Source organism: Podarcis filfolensis (assembly GCF_964270895.1).
Source record: "Podarcis filfolensis genome assembly, chromosome: Z".
Classification (NCBI taxonomy): Eukaryota; Metazoa; Chordata; class Lepidosauria; order Squamata; family Lacertidae; genus Podarcis; species Podarcis filfolensis.
This window is the reverse complement of record NC_139617.1, coordinates 29673447-29694470: the sequence shown is the minus strand read 5'-3', so window position 1 is coordinate 29694470 and position 21024 is coordinate 29673447. Positions and strand designations below refer to the sequence as shown.

The 21024-nt window shown below is 42.8% G+C and overlaps 1 long non-coding RNA gene across 1 annotated transcript in view; it reads left to right on the top strand.

The window, feature by feature from the left end:
• LOC310754584 overlaps nucleotides 1-20743 on the top strand; it is a 42117-nt gene extending 21374 nt beyond the window's left edge. The window contains exons 3-5 of the long non-coding RNA XR_014543891.1: nucleotides 13911-14058; nucleotides 19239-19376; nucleotides 20328-20743. This is a non-coding gene — a long non-coding RNA (uncharacterized lncRNA). The remainder of the gene's footprint in view (nucleotides 1-13910; nucleotides 14059-19238; nucleotides 19377-20327) is intronic.
• Nucleotides 20744-21024: the final 281 nt, after the last annotated feature.

Genomic DNA, 21024 nt, shown 5'->3' with positions numbered 1-21024 from the left:
GTGTTTGGAGCTTTCGCGGAAAAACCCTATTAAAGAACTTCCGGGAGGTGAATTTAATTTGCACACCAGAGGTTTCTTATTGTAGTGCTTATTTCTGGTGGATCAGTGGGCACTCAAGCAAAGCCTAGGGAAACAGGACACTGGATTCCTAGAGAGGCATTAAAATGCAGAAGACTATGTCCTAGAGCAGGGGTAGGCAACCTAAGGCCTGGGGGCCGGATGCAGCCCAATCGCCTTCTCAGTCCGGCCCGTGGATGGTCAGCATGTTTTTACATGAGTAGAATGTGTCCTTTTATTTAAAATGCATTTCTGGGTTATTTGTGGGGCATAGGAATTCGTTCATTCTCCCCCCCCCCAAAAAAAATACAGTCCGGCCCCCCACAAGGTATGAGGGACGGTGGACTGGCCCACGGCTGAAAAAGGTTGCTGACCCCTGGCCAGCCACAGTGGTGTGTGTGGCAGCAATGGTCTGATTCCTAAATAAGGTGCATCTTCCACTTGTCCGTCTTTCCTTGAGGCAAGCATCAGCTGGAAAAAAGCTTTAATAGAATCTTATTAAAAAGAAGAAGACAATGGGGGAAAGGATGATGGGCTAGATGGGCCATAGGCCTGATCCAGAAGGATCTGTATGTTCTTCTGTTCTTACCGCTAGGAGGGAACAACTGGCTTTAGGGTCCAGAAGTTGTGAATTCTGATATCAAATATTCAGAGACTGCACAAATATTAATCACCGCACATTTGATGCTTCTATTTGTTAGCTGATTATATTTAATGCTAATATTTGATAGTTGGTGATATTTGATAGTTGGTGCTAAGGCAGTATTTGGTGGCTGGCACACACAAATATCCTGCATCAGATAATTGTATGCAATAGCATTTGGTATTTGACAGGTTGACTATTTGAGAGCTTCCTCATTTTAAACAATCAGTAGATGCCGACAAGTCTAAGTAATGCATTAAAATTTCCAAGAAAAAACTCACATTCAAAAATTAGCATTTGGATTTCCTGTTTAAAATTTTAACCAAGAAGGAAACTTCAGAACATACTCTGCTAGTGAGGTGAAGGGCAAGAAGAAGAAGAAGAAGAAGAAGAAGAAGAAGAAGAAGAAGAAGAAGAAGTTGTTAAACACATTAGCTTCTGTTATTTTTGTATTTTGGGAAATTTTCTGTTATTTTTGTATTTTGGAAATTATGCTGTTATTCTTGTATTTTGCTGCTTATTTTTGTATTTTGGAAATTTAAAAATGCAAACTATATTTCTGAATATTTGTTTCTGCTTGAGTAACCTATGTAATCCTGTGTCCTGCTCATGCGGACATGGAGTATCCATAATTCTGGCCAAGTCAGATGGCACATTTGAATAAGTAGATAGCTCTATTGGCCATATGAATCAAGGGAAGTCATGTAAGTCTTTAAACAGTTGTTGGGGGCATGACATGGTGCTTCCAGTTAGTTGAGGTGTTGTTTTTCTTTCTTTTTTCTTTTCTTGTATAGATAAGTAATAAAACACCCCGCCCTAACCCAGCAGATGGTGTTTAGTCAATGCATGCAAAATAACGTCCAAGAAACTTACCGGTAAGTTCTTATCCCAGTTTACCATTTGTATAGAAGGCAATAAACAATTTGTGTTAACAGAAAGGCTTTATAATGTGAGAGGAGTCCTCTGTTTTCATTTTTAGCTCTGTATATTATAAAGCTGTACCACTCGGGTGCAAAGGTGTCATTGTGCTTCAAGCCTTGTGCCAATTTTATTTTATTGGTCAATTTTCCACATGTGCTATTTGCTGCACTTTATCGTACCCATCAGTCAGACAAGCACCCTTCAAGTTCTTCCTCTACCTTGTTGTAATGAGCTGTAAGATAGTATTATCTCCCATGAAATGACTGAGCATAGCCAGAGCTGGATATTTTGAGATGTTTTGTCTAGTAATGGCAATTATTTGAACAAATGCTTCCTTCCAGACCTGAGCCACTCTCCCACATGTCCGCCCCCTGTGTTAATTACAGCTTCACATTTTGCAACCTCTTCAACTGTTTGGTGCCCAAGTGGAGCGACGATGGGCTTCCGGTCAATTTTGTTGCTGCTTATGGAGGGTGGGGGCATAGAGGGGGAGGCAGTAGTGAGGCCAGTGTGGTGCAGACATACTGGGAAAGCAAATCCGGTGTTCCTGTTGGTACATTTGCATCATCCAACCTTCCCACTGGCTCACCCCTCCCAGTAAACAACATTACAAACTTGAGGTCTGGTGAGGGACACTTGCCTTACCATGCTGTCTGTAACTTTTTAAAACTGATGGCTAGATGCTGAGGAGGGCCAATAAATGTGCTGAATTTTGGCAAGATGGAGGCCCTGTGTGTGAATGGTTCTCGGGTGCAAGAGATAGGTCAATTACCTGTTCTGGACAGGGCTGAAGGATTTGGTATATAGCCTAGCTATGCTCCTTGATCCATCTTTGTCACCAGTGGCCCAAGTAGCCTCAGTGGCTTGGAGTGCTTTCTAACAGCTTCCGTTGATATACCAGCTTTTGGCAAGGATAGCTTGGCCACTGTGATTCATGTACTGGTAATCTTGGGGTTAGATAATGACAGCACATTCTCTGTGGGGCTGCCCTTGGAAGCTGAAACTAAGGCAGAATGCCATAACTAGGCTGCTGTTAGGAGTAACCTGCTGCCAGCATGTAACATCACTGTTGAGTGATCTTTGCTAGCTGCTAATTAGCAACCAGGCCAAACTTAAGTTTTTACTGTTAACGTATGAAGTCTACAATCACCCTAGCAATGTTCACCTGAGATACCACCTTTTCTCATAACATCCTGCTTAAACCTTTATGTCATCAAGTGATACCCTCTTGTGAGTATCACATACCACTGAAGTTCATTCAACGAGCACCTGGGACAGAGTTTTGAGTACAGTAGCCCCAGTGCTTGGAGGTTCATGTGTTTTTTTAAAAAAGAAACTAGTTCTATAAGTTCAAGTTCCGCCTGTCCAAAAAGGAACTGCTTCTAGTTGAAGTTTGTACTTTTGCAAAACAAAACTGTTCAGTTTACGTTCATCCAAATGAACATTTTTAGTTCACAATAAGTTGCTACAAACTTATTTACTGAAATATACGATTCAAAAGTGTAAGGGGGTCATACACAGGTAGTAAGAAGCCTGACAGACAGAATGTCAACAGGTGAAGCTTTCTCCATTATTGCATCTCCATAGCAGCAAAGGCTCACTCTCTTTAATTTCTGCCTGTCACACAGCTGTTAAAGACACAAAGCATCATTCACTTTGTTCTTAGACCCTATCCTTTTCACTGCAAGTGGCTCTGTTGGAAGGGAACTCTCTCCCTCTGATGTCATAGCAACAGTGATCAAGTGACTAAGTGTCGTTAACAACAACAGCACCTCCATATCTGCCTAACAAAGCTTAGAAAATTGCCTCAACATTTTGCTTTCTAACTTTCTTTATAAATAAGAGTCCATGGCTGCTGCTGGAGGATGAACTAGAAATTATTCAGTTTTTTACCTCAAAATGAACTTAAGACACCTTTAGTTCACCCAGTAATTATGGGAATTACTTTCAGGTGTAGTTCAGATATTTTTTAAATACTTCACTGAACTTCATTCAACCAAAGAAATTTGTTCCACGCAATGGGTAGCTTTCGTTCTTTGAATATACTCCCTCTGGAAATTTAGATGGTGCCAAAAATTTGTCATTTTAGGCACCTCAATACTTTTTTTATTCAGGCAGGCATTGTTGAATACTGTCCCTGTTGGCTGTACAGGTGGATTTATATTTGTATTTTGTATTTATTTCTTTTTTGCACACTGCCATGGTGTTTATCAACTTGTGGGGTCGATTCACGAAGCCTACAGAAATAAATAATTAACTAGAAGATGTGTTTCCTTAAGAGGGCATAAAAATGTGTCCCCATAGTCTGAGGTAGGCACAGCCCTGGCCCCTTCCTGGCCCCCTCCCTCTCTGATTCTGTAGCAGCTGAAAAGCATAGTGAGCTATTGAGGAAGAACCTCCATTGCCACAGCGGATAGAAGCTGATGCAAAACCCCAACTGTCAAGTCTTGAGCAAGACGGTCCACCCAGGAGGAGCTGAAAGCCCAGCGGTCAGTCACTTCCCCCTGGCAATGACTCTGCAAGCAGAGGGAACAGTGTTGAAATGTTGTCTTGGTTGGGGAAGACAAGTGGTGGCAGATAAATGACACATCCGCTGCCTCTTCACAGGCAAGAGGGATAAACACACAAATCTATAGGGCTGGCCTGTGACAGATACTTTAGGAGCTTCAGGAGGGGCTGATAAGCTGGCCTTTGCTTGACACCAGCCCCCTAAAAACTTTCTGTAGCTACAGGTGTGCTTCATGTTGTGCGCACACCCTATAACAGGGGTGGGAAAACTCAGGCCTAGGGGACCAAATGCAGCCCTCCAGGCCTCTCAATCTGGCCCCAGGATTACCTCTGGGGCCATGCCCTTCCCTAGGATTCATGCGTTACCACTCCCGCTCCATGCTCTTCTCAAGTGCTTTTGCCTGGCTAGACTATGTGCTTGAACAAATGATAGATTACTTGTTTACTGCGCTCTGTGCTCTGGTAGCTTTCAGGTTGGATAATTGTAATGGACTAGATAACTCAGAAACTCCCAGCTGTCCAAAATGCAACAGCTTGATTACTGGCTGAGGTTGTATTTAGAACTCATAAGACCCCCTGTTCTAAAAGAGCTGCATTGGCTAACTGTTCATTTCCATGAGCAAGTCAAGATTTCTTGCGTTAATGTTCAAAGCCCTAAAAGACTCAAGCCCCAGTTATCTGAAAGGACTCCTCATCCCCTACAGGCCCTCCTGAGTGTTAAGATCAGCATAGGGGCCCTTCCACTAATTCTACCTCCCTCGGGTGTTTTCTTTTTGTGGGGGTGGGAGTTGTCCTGGGAGAGGGCCTTCTCGGTGGCAGCCTCTATATCGTGGAATTCCCTCCCCACAGAGATGCGTCTGGCTTCAGAAATGCCAGACGCCAGATATGTGTGTTTTAGGGCCCAACCTATCCCTGTGATTGAAATATAACTCTTTTTAAATTTTAATTGTTGTGACTTGCCCTGGGATCTGCTGGTGAAAGGCAGTGGTAATTCTAGTAGTAATTCTAATACGAATACCTTTTGTTTGCTTGGATGAAGCCTCTGACTTTTGTGTGGCCAGAATACACGTGAGAGTGAAATCCATCGACCTGCTCCCTCACTTTCACCCCTGGCCCTGCCCACCACTGGCATGTGGACTCCAGAAGGTTGCCCACAAGGGAATGTGGCCCGCAGGCTGAAAAGGTTCCCCACTCTTGGCTTACATGGAAACCACTTTCATATAGGAAGCAGCGTGAAGCAATGGTTAGATTTATAGACAGTGTGGTGTGGTGGTTAGAGTGTCAGTTTAGGACCTGTGAGAGACCAGGGTTCAAATCCCCACTCAGGGTTGTGACCTTAGGCCAGCCACTGTTTCTCAGCCTAACCCACCTCACAGGGTTGTTGTGGGAATTCAGTGGGGGGGGGGAGTGATGTATGCCACCTTGAGCTCCTTGGAGAAAAAGATAGGATATAAGTGTGATAAATAAAAAACAAAACAAAACAAAACAAAACAAAACATACCTTGGTCAAGATATATGAGGGCTACCGCCAACAACTTGGCCCTGTCACTACACATAAGCCAACATAAGAGTGATCTACCTGTTTGGGACACGTGAATAACAACAATCTGAGCAGGACAGTTCTGGAGAGAATAAATGTATGTGGTGTTTGGTTTGCTTTGGTTTGGTTTGGTTCCAATTGCCCCTGGTGGTTTCCACTCAGGAGGGGAATTAAAATCCCCTATGCCCCATGACTTACCACCATGGTTAAAGTGTCTCTATGTATATGAGACCTCTCAGATCAAATCCTCTCATTGATATCAATAGTGGAATAAGCAAAGTGCCTTCAGACATGAGGAATATTGCGTTAGTTTGCCTGATTATCATGCTAGCACTTCTGTCTTGTTTGCTTTCACACTGCTGTACCTGTTGCTTTATGGAACTGTGGCATTTTGACCAATATGCCGCCATGTCATGCTAAATTTCATCCACACCAGTGGGCATGGTGTGGCACAACAACAAAGGCCATGTCATAACTTCCCCACTCTATCCGGACCTGCCTGCTTCTGTTCCCCCATTATTCTCCCCTGAAAATATCAGGGAAGAACTACATACTGGTGTATTGCCCCAAATTCCAGCTCTACTCCTGCGATTTTCTGGGTTAAGAGGGCTGCAAATGTATTTTTTTCTGGACCAACACGGAAATGAGTGCTAAAGCTGTCCTTAGTTTTCTAGAAATGCATTCTACATCATGTGACTGTTCAAATATAATGTGGAAATCAGCAGTTATGGAAATGAAATGAAATGCTGCATGAATACAGCCTATGTGCAAAGAGCTGTTTGTTTGTTTGTTTGTTTGTTTTTCTTCAGAATTTGTGGGTGAGTAGACTAAACTGTGTGATGACCACAGAGAAGCAATCTTTTTTAAAAAAAAAAATTATTCAAAATTATAACAAGACATATTATCCAAAAACATATCATCCTTGTTCCCCCCCATAAGTGCGAGTTATTACATGAAGGGGTTAAGACCAGAGAGCTCTGTTCCTAGGCTCAGCTAGGTCATGTACCTTTACCTCCATGAGGTAGGAAGTAAAGCATTTTCTAGTCCTGTCTCTCGCTCTTCTCGCCATGTTACCCACCAGGACAGATGTGTCTGAACTTGCTAAAAAAAACCCAACATACCTCCCAACCAAACAACCATTTCCCCCAAAATTCATTTAAAAATAAAATAAAATAAAATTGGGTGAGGCCTTGGTGGGCCCCGAGTGGGTGTCTACTGGTGTTACTGGTGCCATGTTGGGGTGCCACTTACAGTTTGTGTGAGGATTTGGGGGAGCGTTATTATAGGATGGGTGCTCCCATAAATGAGTACAAGGGTCTGTTTTTTTACAGCATGCAGATTACCGTATTTTTCACTGCATAAGACGCACCTGACCATAAGACACAACTATTTTGTACAGGGGGAATGCAAGAAAAAAAAATTCTTTAAAGGGAGCGCTGAGCAGAGCCTGTATGCACCCCAGGCTTTGCTCAGCTCTCCCTTTCATGAGCCGCGTGGAGCGTGTGTGTGGTGCTTGCAGGCTTTTCCCCGAGGAGGGAGAAGCCCCCAAGAGCTGCGCAGCGATCCCTCTTGCTGTTCTGGCTTCTGGGATAGCTGTGCAGCCTGCATTCACCCCATAAGACGCATGCACAGTTCCACTTACTTTTTAGGAGGGAAAAAGTGCGTCTTATAGAGCGAAAACTACAGTATGTTGTTGCCATCTCCACCTTCAATCCATATGTACTGTGGGGCAGGGGATTCACATGGTTGGATTTTTTTTTTTAATGTTGCTAACTACCTCTTTGTGATGTTTAAATGACCCGTTTACAAAATTAAACCCCTGGGCACTCTTAAGTGGAAGGAACTATGTACAATTGTGATGTTGTGTTTAGTGAAGGATGCTTTGAAGACCGTCCAGAGGCTGGAACTCTTCATAACCAAGGTCTGTAACAGTTAGTTGGGGTTTTCTTATCACACCCGTCTCATATGAGAAGCAGCTAAGACTTCACAGTTCCTTTTTTTCAGGAGGGAAAAGAAGACGCTTAGAACTTTATTTTTTTTTTTATAATATATTTATTAAAGTTTTCAAATAAAGCATATATTAGATAAGCACTTATCATTGTCCATTTAACATCTCTCAATTGTTACATGGGACTCCCCCACACCTCCCGCATACACTTACATCATTATTAAATTAATTTCAAACAAATTATCATTTAACTCATCTTAATTAATAATCTTAATTTGGTTTAACATATAATTCAGCCTTAAATCTAATTTAATGGTAGACAATTGTCTGCACTGGCATCCAATTCAGCACTCAGCCAAATTACAATATTTTTGTATATAAATCTTAAATTTCCTCCAGTCTTCTTCCATCCTTTCTTCTCCCTGGTCTCGAATTCTGCCGGTCATCTCGGCTAATTGCATATAGTCCATCAGTTGCATCTGCCATTCTTCCACAGTGGGTAGCTCCTGAGTTTTCCAATTCTTGGCAATTAATATTCTTGCTGCTGTTGTTGCGTACAAAAAGAATGTTCTGTCCTCTTTTAACACACTCTGGCCGACAATACCCAGGAGAAAGGCCTCTGATTTCTTAGTAAAGGTGTATTTAAACACCTTTTTTAATTCATTATATATCTTCTCCCAAAAGGCCTTCACTCTAGGGCAGGTCCACCAGAGGTGAAAAAATGTTCCTTCATTTTCCTTACATTTCCAACATTTGCTATCAGACGAATGGTATATTTTAGCCAGTTTAACAGGGGTCATGTACCATCTATACATCATTTTCATCACATTTTCCTTCAACGCATTACATGCAGTGAAGTTCAGCCCAGAGGTCCACAACCTTTCCCAATCTTCAAACATAATATTATACCCAATATCCTGCGCCCATTTTATCATTGTTGATTTTACCATTTCGTCATGTGTGTTCCATTTCAGCAGCAAGTTATACATTCTTGAAAGTACCTTAGTCTTAGGTTCTAACAGTTCAGTTTCTAACTTTGACTTTTCCACTTGGAATCCTAGCTTTTTGTCATTTTTAAACACTTCTTTAATCTGAGCATAGTGTAACCAGTCTCGCACTTTGTCTCTCATCTTTTCTAAACTCAAAGACGCTTAGAACTTTAAATAAAGATGACAAACACATAATCATCAAGCAGCAGCAATATCCTCCACTCATTACATTTTTAAAGAAGAAAAATGAATCTTCAGTGTCGGCTGAAGTCTGAAAACAAAACGGGAGGAGATAGGAGGCCCCAAGACACTTGCAGGTTTATTATATCTGCACATTCACAGAAGACAAAGCTATTAATGGCTACTGGTCATGATGGAGCGTATGCTCTACCTTCATGGTTGGAGGCAGAAATGCTTATGGAGATCAGCTTCTGGGAAACACAGGAGGGCAAAATGTTCTTGTGCTTGAGTCCTGCTTGCAGGTTCCCCACAGGAATCTTTTTGGCCACTGTGAAAACAATATGCTGGATTAGATGGGCCATTGGCCTGATTTAGCAGGACTCTTCTTAAGTTATTTTTTATTTTAAAAAATTTAAATACATTTTTAAGATATATAAACAATTACAAATGCAACATCCAGAAAATGTAAGTCTTCCCCACTTCCCCAGTGTGGAACTAGTTTTATACACAATACAGTATCCATTATGTTCCAATTTCTGACGTAAATGTACAAAATCATTAAACAAATGCGCCGTTCCAGTGCATTTCTGGAGGGCAGAAGCTGTGTTCAATTGATTGTACAAGGTGAATAAAGTCAGAGGATGTTGCATAAAAGCAATGCTCTTGTTCCCTTTCAGTGTTCTTGTTGCAAAGTGGCAAGTTTGTCCATAGGTATTATGTCCCAAATCTGTGCAATCTGAGTTTCAAGGAGGTCCACATCAAGGCACTTCCAATGATTTAGTGATTACTACATTTGCAGCAGTTAACAAGTGTTAAATTAAATCCTTATTTATTAAATTGCAAAATTCTAAAGTTTGTTAATTACCGTATTTTTTGCTCTATAAGACTCACTTTTTCCCTCCTAAAAAGTAAGGGGAAATGTGTGTGCGTCTTATGGAGCGAATGCAGGCTGCACAGCTATCCCAGAAGCCAGAAAAGGAAGAGGGATCGCTGCTTTCGCTGCACAGCGATCCTTCTTGCTGTTCTGGCTTCTGAGATTCAGAATATTTTTTTTTCTTGTTTTCCTCCTCCAAAAACTAGGTGCGTCTTGTGGTCTGGTGCGTCTTATAGAGCAAAAAATACGGTAATCAGTACCAATTTCAGGTCCCAGTAAGATATTTTGTTTCAAAATCAGATTGATCAAATGTTGTACAGTACTCCATTACATCACAACACAGCTGCTGTTGGAGAGGGAGTAAGTGCAGAATGTTGGAGGAACACAGGAACTCACTTTGTAACATTTAGTTCTCTGTCTTTCTTTCCCTCCACACTGAACACCCTAAGGAATTGCTAGAAGATGCCCAGAGTATTGGTGGTGTTATGAAGCCCAACAAATTGCCATGTTTGTTTCTAATTTGGCAGAAACTTAAATCCTGGTCCTTTTTCAGTCATCACCCTTCCTTCACATCAGGGGTTCTTATCTTTGTCCACCATCTACAATTGTGCAACTGTGCAAGCATGCAAATTCACTACTTATTGTAAGGAGGAAGAGCATTTGTTTATTTGTTAAATTTCTGTACTGCCCTTCATCTGAGGATCCCAAAGTAATTTATAAAAACACAGAAATACATACCACAGTAACAAACAAAAACAATAAACCCCCCACAGAAAGTTTAAAAGGCCATAGATTGTTTAATTAGCCAAAGGCCTGGAGCTTCCCTAGGGAGAGCATTCCACAAACGGGGAGCCACTGCAGAAAAGGCCTGTTCTTGTGTTGCCACCCTCCGGACATCTTGTGGAAGAGGCACACAAAGAAGGGCCTCAGAGGATGATCACAGGGTCCAGATAGGTTCATATGGAGAAAGATGGTCCTTGGGGTATTGTGGTCCTGAGCACAATCCCTGACCACTGGCCACACTACCTAGGCTTGATAAGAGTTGGAATCCAGTGACATCTGCAAAATTTCAGATATTTGGTAAAATGCACTCAAAAATGTGCATGTGCTTGCTGACTTCTTTTTAAATTGCAAAGTGATTTGGAGGGCTTTCATTGGGAATAGGGGGGTGTTTCCTAACCACTCTCAGCGCCCTTAACAAACTGCAGTTCCCATGATTCTTTGATGGGGAAATCATGACTGTTAAAGTGGCATAAAAGTGCTTTAGATCAGTGGTTCCCAGCCTTTTTGGTATGGCAACCTACTAGTCCAAATTCACTTCATATAGGGACACATTCATTTATTGTCACTTGAATTTTGGACCTAAGGCCTTTTCTGCTGCCAGCAACCAGAGAGCGATTCACAAGTGTTAACATCCTTCCTTGGAGGCTTTTAAGCAGAGGTTGGATGGCCATCTGTCATGTAGGATCTAGTTGAGATTTCTGGATTTCAGGGGGTTGGACTAGATGATCCTTGGGACCCCTTCCAGCTCTACAATTCTATGATCCTGTGATTCTATATACAGTGGTACCTCGGGTTACATACGCTTCAGGTTACAGACTCCGCTAACCCAGAAATATTACCTCGGATTAAGAACTTTGCTTCAGGATGAGAACGGAAATAATGCTCTGGTGGCGCGGCGGCAGCAGGAGGCCCCATTAGCTAAAGTGGTGCTTCAGGTTAAGAACAGTTTCAGGTTAAGAACAGACCTCCAGAACGAATTAAGTACTTAACCTGAGGTACCACTGTAAGACTCGAAACTTTCCACCATTTCCACCACAAGTGTCAACACAGCATTATAACCTGCCAACCAAACATAAGTTTTTAAGAGGTATTTATCACACCCGTTGGATTGCAGGTAATCAAAGAGGGAGGACATCTTCAGTGTTTTTCAAAAAATTAAATGATGCATACTTTTGGGGTAGTATCTTCCTTCTGTGCAGTCTATTTTTAAATATTATTTTTCTCCATTCCTCTTTTATTAAACACTTGAAATGAAAGCAGAAGACTACAGCAACCACATTCTCAGTGAATCTACTGCTTGTTAGCAATGGATGGGAATAGTTTGTAGGTGATGAGGCAAACCTTCATTGTGTGTGCGTGTGCGCGAGAGCACAAGGAGGGCCAATGTAATTATGCACCCACGCTAATTAAGTTCTGGTATAACCCATTGCAAGTTTGCTTTGGGCAGTGGGGAGAGCAGGACAACCTGTGCCTGGCTTTCAGCTGAATCATCAATTAACAACTAAGGAGAGAAGGAAAACTTCAGTTTTTTGGCATCTTCCTTTCCTCCATTAAAAATGAGTATGAGGGAGCCGGCTGAACATGCTTATTGAGTGCCACCATGATCCCTTAATGTTCAGGGAAGTATTGAATGACTGATGTTATATTGTGTTTTTAATATTTTGTTGGGAGCCGCCCAAAGTGGCTGGGGCAACCCAGTCTGATGGGTGGCATATAAATAATAACATGATTATGAGGACGACGATGTTTTACTGTGTGATTTAGAACCTTCCCACCTCTAGCCCCCCACCAGATGAGGAAGTCTATTGGAATTCAAACTTTAAGCAGAGAAGCTAAACCTACATTCCATTTTCCACTGTTATGTCTCACTGCTCTAGAGAGACAACACACTGAAGGATCCCTACCACCACACAGTTACAAGAGCTGTGGCACTTGAGCGAGTGTTTGAACTTGAAACATGCAATTGTCTTCTCAACCTTTCTCCTGAATTTCAATACGAATATTGCATTTTACAATATTCGCCTTCTCTCTGAGAACATTTAAGAAGGAAGTTGAGTCAAGCTGATATTTGAACTTCAAACGTTGAACTGAGTCCTGAATACGCATGCCAATACCTGATATTCAGCTGTGATAGGGGTTTAACAAGCAAATTATATGTAATGCCAAATAAGCTAAGCCAAAGTCTAACTCAGCTGGTTAATGAACAAACGCTTAAAATAATTTTTTGTTTAACTCTCATCTGTTCTCACCAAAAGTGGATTTTGATGTGTATCAGCCACACCAGATAGGTTCACTGTCTCTCAGGCTTGTTGCTCTACAACATACACTGGCTCACATGTCTTTGCTGTCATTACATGGTGCTGGACACAGACCATGTGTCGCTTGCCATGTTGACTTCTATCTGCTAGATTCCTGAGTTTTGGTCCTTCCCCCAAGTCCTCATTGTTCCTTTGACCACGTTCAATGCAAGTCCCATGGTGATGTTTCCATTGAGGTGATTAGCATGAGCATTACCAGCCATCAAGTTTCCTGGTGCTAGCCACTCATGCACACCAAACAGAGCATTGGTCATTCTGTCTTGACCAAATGCTTCTAGAAACCTAACCAAAGCAAGCCAGAAATTCAAAGGGCTATTTTTTTGGAAGCGGGGTGGGGGTGGGGGCAATGGATTCACTGCCTAGGACCCACGCAACTGAACAAGCCACCTGAATGGCACTCAATGGGATGATAATGGTTTCAGGGACATCACTGAAGCAACATGGCCTCCAACAAGGATCTCTTGGTATGCTGGGTGGGGGGTGCCCTGTGCAGATGGTACAGTGTGCTGCCATCCACTGGTCATGGCAAACTCTCTGGGGCCAGCTCCATAGTCTCCCCTAGCTTCAACCACCACCACCCTTTCATTTTTTAAGTCTTGCTTTAAATGGATTGCAGCTCAGAACATTTTAGTTCATACTCAAAGGGCTTATCCACAGTGACGTTTTGTTCTGCTCTTTCCAGGCACAGGTTGGCATTTTTAAGTTCTGCATCCGAGTGCTCTTTTACCCCCACCCCAGAACTTTCCCTGCAAAACCCGCTCAGTTGGAGCAAACACCAGTTGGAGCAGATTGATGTTTGCTCTGACTGAGTGCTAAGGAGCGGGTTTTCGTAGGGAAAGCTCAAGAGCAAAAAAGAAAATTAAAGGGTGTGTGTGCTCGAACACAGAGCTTTAAAGTGTGGATCGTGCCTGCAAAGAGCAAAGAAAAGGTAAATGTGGATAAACCCCTAGCTGCAGGATGGAGAGGACATTACTTAGAAATGTAGTCCTAATTTGGTGTCAAGTGGAAGCAGCTGGTGGTGTTTGCCACACAGCTCAAGACAAGAAGCTGCTTGCTTTTGCAGCAATATTTCTCAATGCTGACATGTTGTCACTTCACATCCAGATATTTCCTGTCATCTAACCTCAGCTTTATCTTCCCCATTTTCAGCTTCCTCTTGAAAAGAGGAGAGGCCCCTTCAAAACAAGCCTCTGTCCTTCCCGGAGCTGCATTTGCTCCTCTTCTGCTCTGCTGGAAGGGTGCTCCTCAGCAGGTGGAGTGGGCTCGTCTTGCCCACTTAGCATGATCACAGGGACAGGTAGAGTATGTCTGCATAGCTCTGCTCGTTTGGGTGCTTCCAGAATGGGTGGGGCGGGGGGGGGGTTACTGCAAAAACCTTTATATTGCAAACAGGTTTTTGAGGGAGATTGCAACAGATTTTTTTTTTTAAAAATCATATTCTCCCTAGAAAGTGTAGATCAAGATTAAAAGGGGTGGCGGAATACAAACTGGCATTTTGGTGCCAATGACTGTGTGGGCACTGCAAACAAACAAGCAAACTTGCACACAGGGGGACCTATGTTCTACCCCGTCTTTCCAAGGCAGTAATGCTTCTGAATGCCAGGTTGCTGGAAAACACAGTAGGGGAGAGTGTTTTTGTGCTTGGGGAGTCCAGGCTTCCCATTGGGGCATCTGATTGGCTACTGTGAGAACAGGATGATAGACATTGTGGATGTTCTTTGAATGTGCCAGGCACTGTAGAACATATCCTTTTCTACTGTCCATTGTAGAACCAGCTACGTCCATTGAACAACGCGTGCTATGCCTTTTTTGGGTAGTCTAACATCATGGCACAATGAAAATATCAGATTCTATCTGTCTGATATTAACCCGGAAGTAACTGTGCAAGGGTGACTGAGTTTTTGTCAATAGTATCTCCTAGAGTGGTGAATGGCACTATTTAGCGGGGGGAAATCCCAATAAAAATCCTCATCATTATATACGGTATTTTACCTGGCTGTTTATTTGTATATATTTTTAAATTTTAGCCAAGATCTGTAAAGCTAAATCTCAAGTTGCCTGATTTATTCAATGGTGGCTATCTAGTCTTTTATATATTGAATGTGTTTGGATTATCAATGTATTTGGATGATTTTATGATTTCATTGTTTAAACTTATGCCAATAAAGGCTAATAATAATAATAATAATAATTTTTATATATGGATGTTTTATGATGGCCTGGAAGCTGTACGCTGGCTCCCTCGGCCAATAAAGCGAGATGAGCGCCTCAACCCCAGAGTTGGTCATGACTGGACCTAATGGTCAGGGGTCCCTTTACCTTTTTTATAGTAATAAAGGTTTGGCGAAGTAAGTAAGCCTTAAACAGTATTGTTCTCTGAAAATTTCAGCTGCTACTTTTTGCACTGTAAAGATACAGCTGCTGAGCTGATTGAAAAGTTGGCAGCCCTCTTCAGAGAGAGTAGTGCCTCCCAGACTACTAGCTGCTGGTGATCTTCACTAATTGTGCTAATAATTACCCAGTATTTAGCACTGTTGTGTGCTTATTTTAAGGGGAGGTAAATGTACTGAGGGTAAATCACAGAGATAGTATGAGAAACTTCGAACTGTCAAACACCCTATCAAAATGGCATTGCTTTTAACAGTCTCCCTCCCCAGCTTGAACTTGAGGGTTCTTGTCGAATGTATCTTTGTTCCCCTTTTCATTTATTTTGGAATTAAGATGGAAGCATGCTTAAATCAAGATTATTATTTATTTGTTGCATTTATATCCCACCTTTTCGTCCAAGGAGCTCAGAGGCAGTGACTGCCCAAGGTCACCCAGGGAGCCTTATGACCAAGTGGGGATTTAGAACCCTGGTCTCCCAGGTTGCAGTCTCACACTCACCACTCTGCCACACTGACTGTAAGGATTAGTAATCCTAAACACATTTACTAATTCAGAGTAACTCATGGGATTTGTATCCAAATAGGTTAGGCCAATTTTGAGTCACACAAACGACTCCTGCATTTTAAAACAAATTGGTCCAAACTGAGGCATTTTCTCTCTTACTTTGTGTGTGTTTTTTTTACTTTTGGAGACTATAATGCATAAGTCCTGAATTCAAAATGCCAGGAAAACTAGTGATTGTTTGATAGTTCCCTAGGAAGTGCCTCAGGCCAATCCTGGGATGGATTTTTAAAAAACAAACAAACAAACAAACAAACAAACAAACAAACAAACAAACCCATAGAACCATAGAGTTGGAAGGGACCACAAGGATCATCCCTTGCAGTGCAGGAATCTTTTGCCCAACGTCCTGCGAAATTACAAGTCTCATAGAATAATAGTACTGCAGCATTGGAAGGGACCCTGAGTGTCATCTAGCCTAACTCTCCTGCAATGCAAGAATATGCAGCTGACCCATACAGGGATCGAACATCCAGCCTTAGCATTATCAGCATCACACTCTAACCAGCTGAGCCATCCAGGCTCTACCGACTGAGCTACCCCAGCTCCAGTCTTAAAGGGGGATACGAAAAGAATCCGTTCTGCGAGTCTCTTCGTCTAGCGGTTTTTTCGTCTTGCGAAGCAAGCCCATTGACGGATTAGCGCATTACCGCTATTAGCGGCTTTTAGCGGCTTTTAGCGGCTTATCGGCTTAGCGGATAAGCGGATAAGCGGCTTAGCGGCTTAGAAAAGGGGGGGGAGGAAAAAAAACCCGCAGGAACTCGCAAGACATTTTCGTCTTGCGAAGCAAGCCCATAGGAAATTCGTTTTGCGAAGCACCTCCAAAACGGAAAACTCTTTCATCTAGCGAGTTTTCCGTCTTGCGAGGCATTCGTCTTGCGGGGCACCACTGTATTTCTTTCAGAAACAACCCCCAGCTTGTTCTAAGCATAGTATTGGATTGGTGATCATTTTTATTTGCCTTAAAAAATAATAATACAAAATACAGATAGAAGCAGGAGAGATGTGTGTCTCTCTTCAGTTGCACAGCTGAGACACATAAAAGGGTTAGAAAGTGGGCACAATCCAACCAAAATCTGTTAGAATGATTAAACCCAATGGCTGCGGCTAACAAGTCAATTTATTTCATTGGGTAAGACTAGGTTGATTGCAACCTCAAGGCTTATAATCGCATGGGCTTATTTGTGTGTTGGACTTCAGCCTGGCAGACCAGGATCCAAATCCTCACTCATCCACATGAAGATGACGGAGTGACCATGGGCCAGTCACTGTCTCTCAGCGTACCCTACCTTGCAGGGTTGTAGTGAGGATTAGATGCAGAGGTAGAACCATGTATACTGCCTGGAGCTCCTTAGGAATGGGGAAGGCCTGATAGAGTGGATATATTTCAACAGGAGTTACCAGCAAACGTTTGTTGCTGGATCATGTATAGTATCTTTCAGTAGAAATGCATCAAATTTTCAAGCTTCATAATACTCTTTATAAAGGGGGAGGGGAATCATGCAACACAGATTTGAAAAAAGAAGAAGAAATATTGCTGACCTAAGCATATAGATCATGTTTTAAAGTAGCCCAAAAGTAACTAGACCAATCAGAAAGGCACAAAACCATGGCATTCTGTATCTGAAAACTGAAATAGTCTCTGAAATAGGCCCCTGGTGGCTATGACATGATCCTTCCCCAAACAATTTTAGAAAAAGAGGTGCTGGAATTCACCATGAACTTCTCCCTTGTTCTCTTAGAATGGCAATGTCGCCTGCCTGAGAGGTGCCAGAGCTGAGCCCCTAGGAGCTCCGGCTGAAAAAAAATCCCTTTGTAAATCCCTTTAGTGCTTTACACTGTTGCTCTCAGAGGCTACAGTTGTCAAACCACTTTATTTCACAGTACTTGTTAAAACCAGCAGTGTTCCTTCAGTGACAAAATAATGCTTTCAAGATTCAAGTGGACATTATCCAGCATGCAGGTCCAGTCTCCAGGAAGGGCAGGGAAAGGTCCCTGGTCTAAAACTCTGGAAAGAGCTACTGCCTTTGTGGACAATACTGGGCAACAGGACCAATGTCCTGACTCTGTATATGGCAGTTCCTAATGCTGCTAATTACACATCCATGTAAAGTGAAGTGCGGTATGATCCACTGCATGCATACTCAGAAGTAACTCCCAGAGTATTCAGTAAGGCTTACTCACTAGCCAGCAGCCTAAATTGTCCTGGAAATGTCTGGCACTATTTCATGGTTATTAATAAAAAGCTAGAAGAAGATAGAACTGACTGCTGAATGCTTCTTGCTCTGCAGGGGCGTATTACCCATAGAGGCTAGTGGCACGGGGCGCTGGGGCGCCAAGTTCTGGAGGGTGCCAGGGAAGAGGCGGAGGCTGGATGCTTGCCGCCCTCACCCACCTCCTCCAGCCCTGCCGGCAGCGCTGTCATCCCTAAAAACCTCTGGGAAACAGGGGGCAGGGGGGCAGAGGGAGCTTTGCACCACAGCTCCGGATATTCTTAAGACGGCCCTGTCGCTCTGTCAGTCTCTCACACCAAATGCGCCACATATAGGTGTCTCTGTGTGTATGTGTTTAACATTTTGATGACATGCAACTGTTGCACCCTCACAGAATGGTGAGCTTTGGCTCTTTGCTTGTGAAACAGTGTGCGTGTATTGACATCAACAGAGGACAGGATTCCTGTTCCTTTTGTGCAAAAGAGGGAAGTGTGACCAGGGGCATGACTTTTCTGCCCCTCTGCTGCTCTGTCTCAGACCAGGCTCATCCGAGCTCCCACTTCCACAAGCCGACAGACTCCTCATAATGAGCTTGCTGCAGCACAGCATACTTGAGTTTTTGGACAAACATGACTGAGTGGCTTCCAATAAATATTAGAATGCGATAATGCTCTGCATTGTTAAGAGTGTCAGTCTAGGACCTGGGAGAGACTAGGGTTCACATCCCCACTTGGCCATGAATATCACTGAGTGACCTTAGACCTGTCACTGCCCCTCAGCCCATCCTACCTCACTGGGTTGTTGTGGTGTTGAAGAGAGGGAGATCTATATATGCCACCTAGAGAAAAAAGACGAGCTATAAATGCAACTGGTGAATTTTTTTTTAAAAAAAGTTTTGTAAAAGGCTGCACACTCTGTTCTCTCTTTAGGGCAGGCTTCCTCAACCTCGGCCCTCCAGATGTTTTGAGACTACAATTCCCATCATCCCTGACCACTGGTCCTGCCAGGTAGGGATCATGGGAGTTGTAGGCCAAAACATCTGGAGGGTTGAGGTTGAGGAAGCCTGCTTTAGGGGTTGTAACACATGAACAAGATGGGTGAATAAGATCAATTTGTTTTCATTGTTACTGTTCACAAAGAAAGAGTTCACTTTTATTGTATCAACAGTCAGGTCAGCTTTAACAGAAAAAGAGAGAGAGAGAAACTCTCTCTCTCTCTCTCTCTCTCTCTCTCTCTGTGTGTGTGTGTGTGTGTGTGTGTGAGTGAGTGAGATGGGAGAGCAGGTGCATTTATCTTCCAATTTCAATTTTTTAAGTCAGATGACCAGGCACTCTTATACAACATCTGAGAGCAAGAGAAATGGGGCGGGGGGAGAGCACCCATTTTATAGACAATTATCTGCAGGGCTTTTTTCAGCTGGAACTCGCCGGAGCTCAGCTATGGCACCTCTCAGGTGGGTACCTTTGCCATTATAAGATTATAAGAGAACAAGGGAGGTGTTTGTGGGGAGTTCCGGCACCTCTTTTTCTAGAAAAAACAGCACTGATAAAAGCTCAGTGCTTAACAACCAGATCTACACAGTAAGATAATTAAAAGTTCAGGGTCACTAGGAGGGCTGAAGAGATTAGGCTTCCATTATGGAACACAAACTATGCTGCTTCAAAGCATTATCATGAAGCAGTTCCTAAAAATAAAATAAAAAAGAACATTTAACCCTGTCTGGGAGACTAAAGGATGTTTGGTAGAGGCTGTAGAACTCTCTGTGAGTTATGGAGAATATTCTGAGACAAAAAAGACTTCTTTCTGGATGCCTAAGGTGTTTAGTAGAAGGAAAATTGGAGCATTAGGACACCCTACAAACTCAGACACCTGGGAAGAAGTCTTTTTGTCTTAGCTCTGCCAGCGTAGTTCATGCACTGGTTACTTCAAGACTGGGTTACTAATACTGAGTGCTATGGGCTTTTAATAAATAAAAAATAAATTTAAAAGACTGGATTACTACAATGCATTCTATATGGGGCTTCACTTGTGCTTGTTCCGAAAGCTACAATTAGCGCAGAATCTTGCAGCATGGCTGCTGATGAGAACGAAGCCTTGTCACCTGCGCTCAGAGTTTGTTTGCTACTGGACCAAGTTCAAAGTGTAACTAATAGTATTCAAAGCCCTTAACAACTTGGCCAGTTTACCTGTGATGTAACCTTATCCCATACATGCCTACTCGCCCACTTCAATCGGCTAAATTGGCACTGCTACAGGTGCCACATAGTATCTGCTCCATATTTGTAAAAAACAAAAACAAAATGTTTGTAAAAAAACTCAAGTCTACTTTGGTTCTCCTTTCCTGTTCTCTGGTTTCCATCAAAACAAGCCTTTTCTGGTCTTGTCTTTTCTTCCCTCACTTTAGGGTGCTGCCTGGCCGGATATAACGTCACCAGTGTTTCCTGAGTGCTTCTCTCAATGTTCCCTGAGGATCTGCAGTGCTTCTCTCCGTGTATTTGACAAGCTGAGTTCGACACTCAATGTGGCAGAGTGTCAGTTTGTCAAATATGCAAAGTGCGGCATTTGCCCAGCAACGTTGAGCATCCAGCAAGTCATCACAGGACCTCTCCGCAGAGCAGGAGTCATTGCTGGCAAAGAGGGATGTGGGGAGCTCTATGAATGGCAGAGTTTGGTATTGTTATGAGTTTGTGGGGTGTGAGATACCTAAGCTATTAGATCAAATAAACGTTAGAATTAATCAAGGTTTAGGGAGTTAAACTGTGCCAAACATTGAAGCCCTGGATGCAGTTTATGTTAACATGTATCCCAATATGATGTTAGGGGTGTGTATTTGAGGTGACAGGAAAGGGGAGTCTTTAGGGCAAGGTGTGCTGGGAAGAAGAAGGGGAAGAACAATGAGGGAGATCCACCTTGGGCAGGTTGGCTGAAGGCTGGCTGGAAAATATGTCTTTGACTCCAGGGCTGCACTGCTATGGGGAACAAGCTATGTTTGAGATGACTGTGCTGTAAGATCTGGACCCTGCCCACTCAGACTGAAGGTGTAAATAGGTGAATAAACCATATTTCTTAAAGCTACAACAGTCTCTGATGTGTCTAAATTT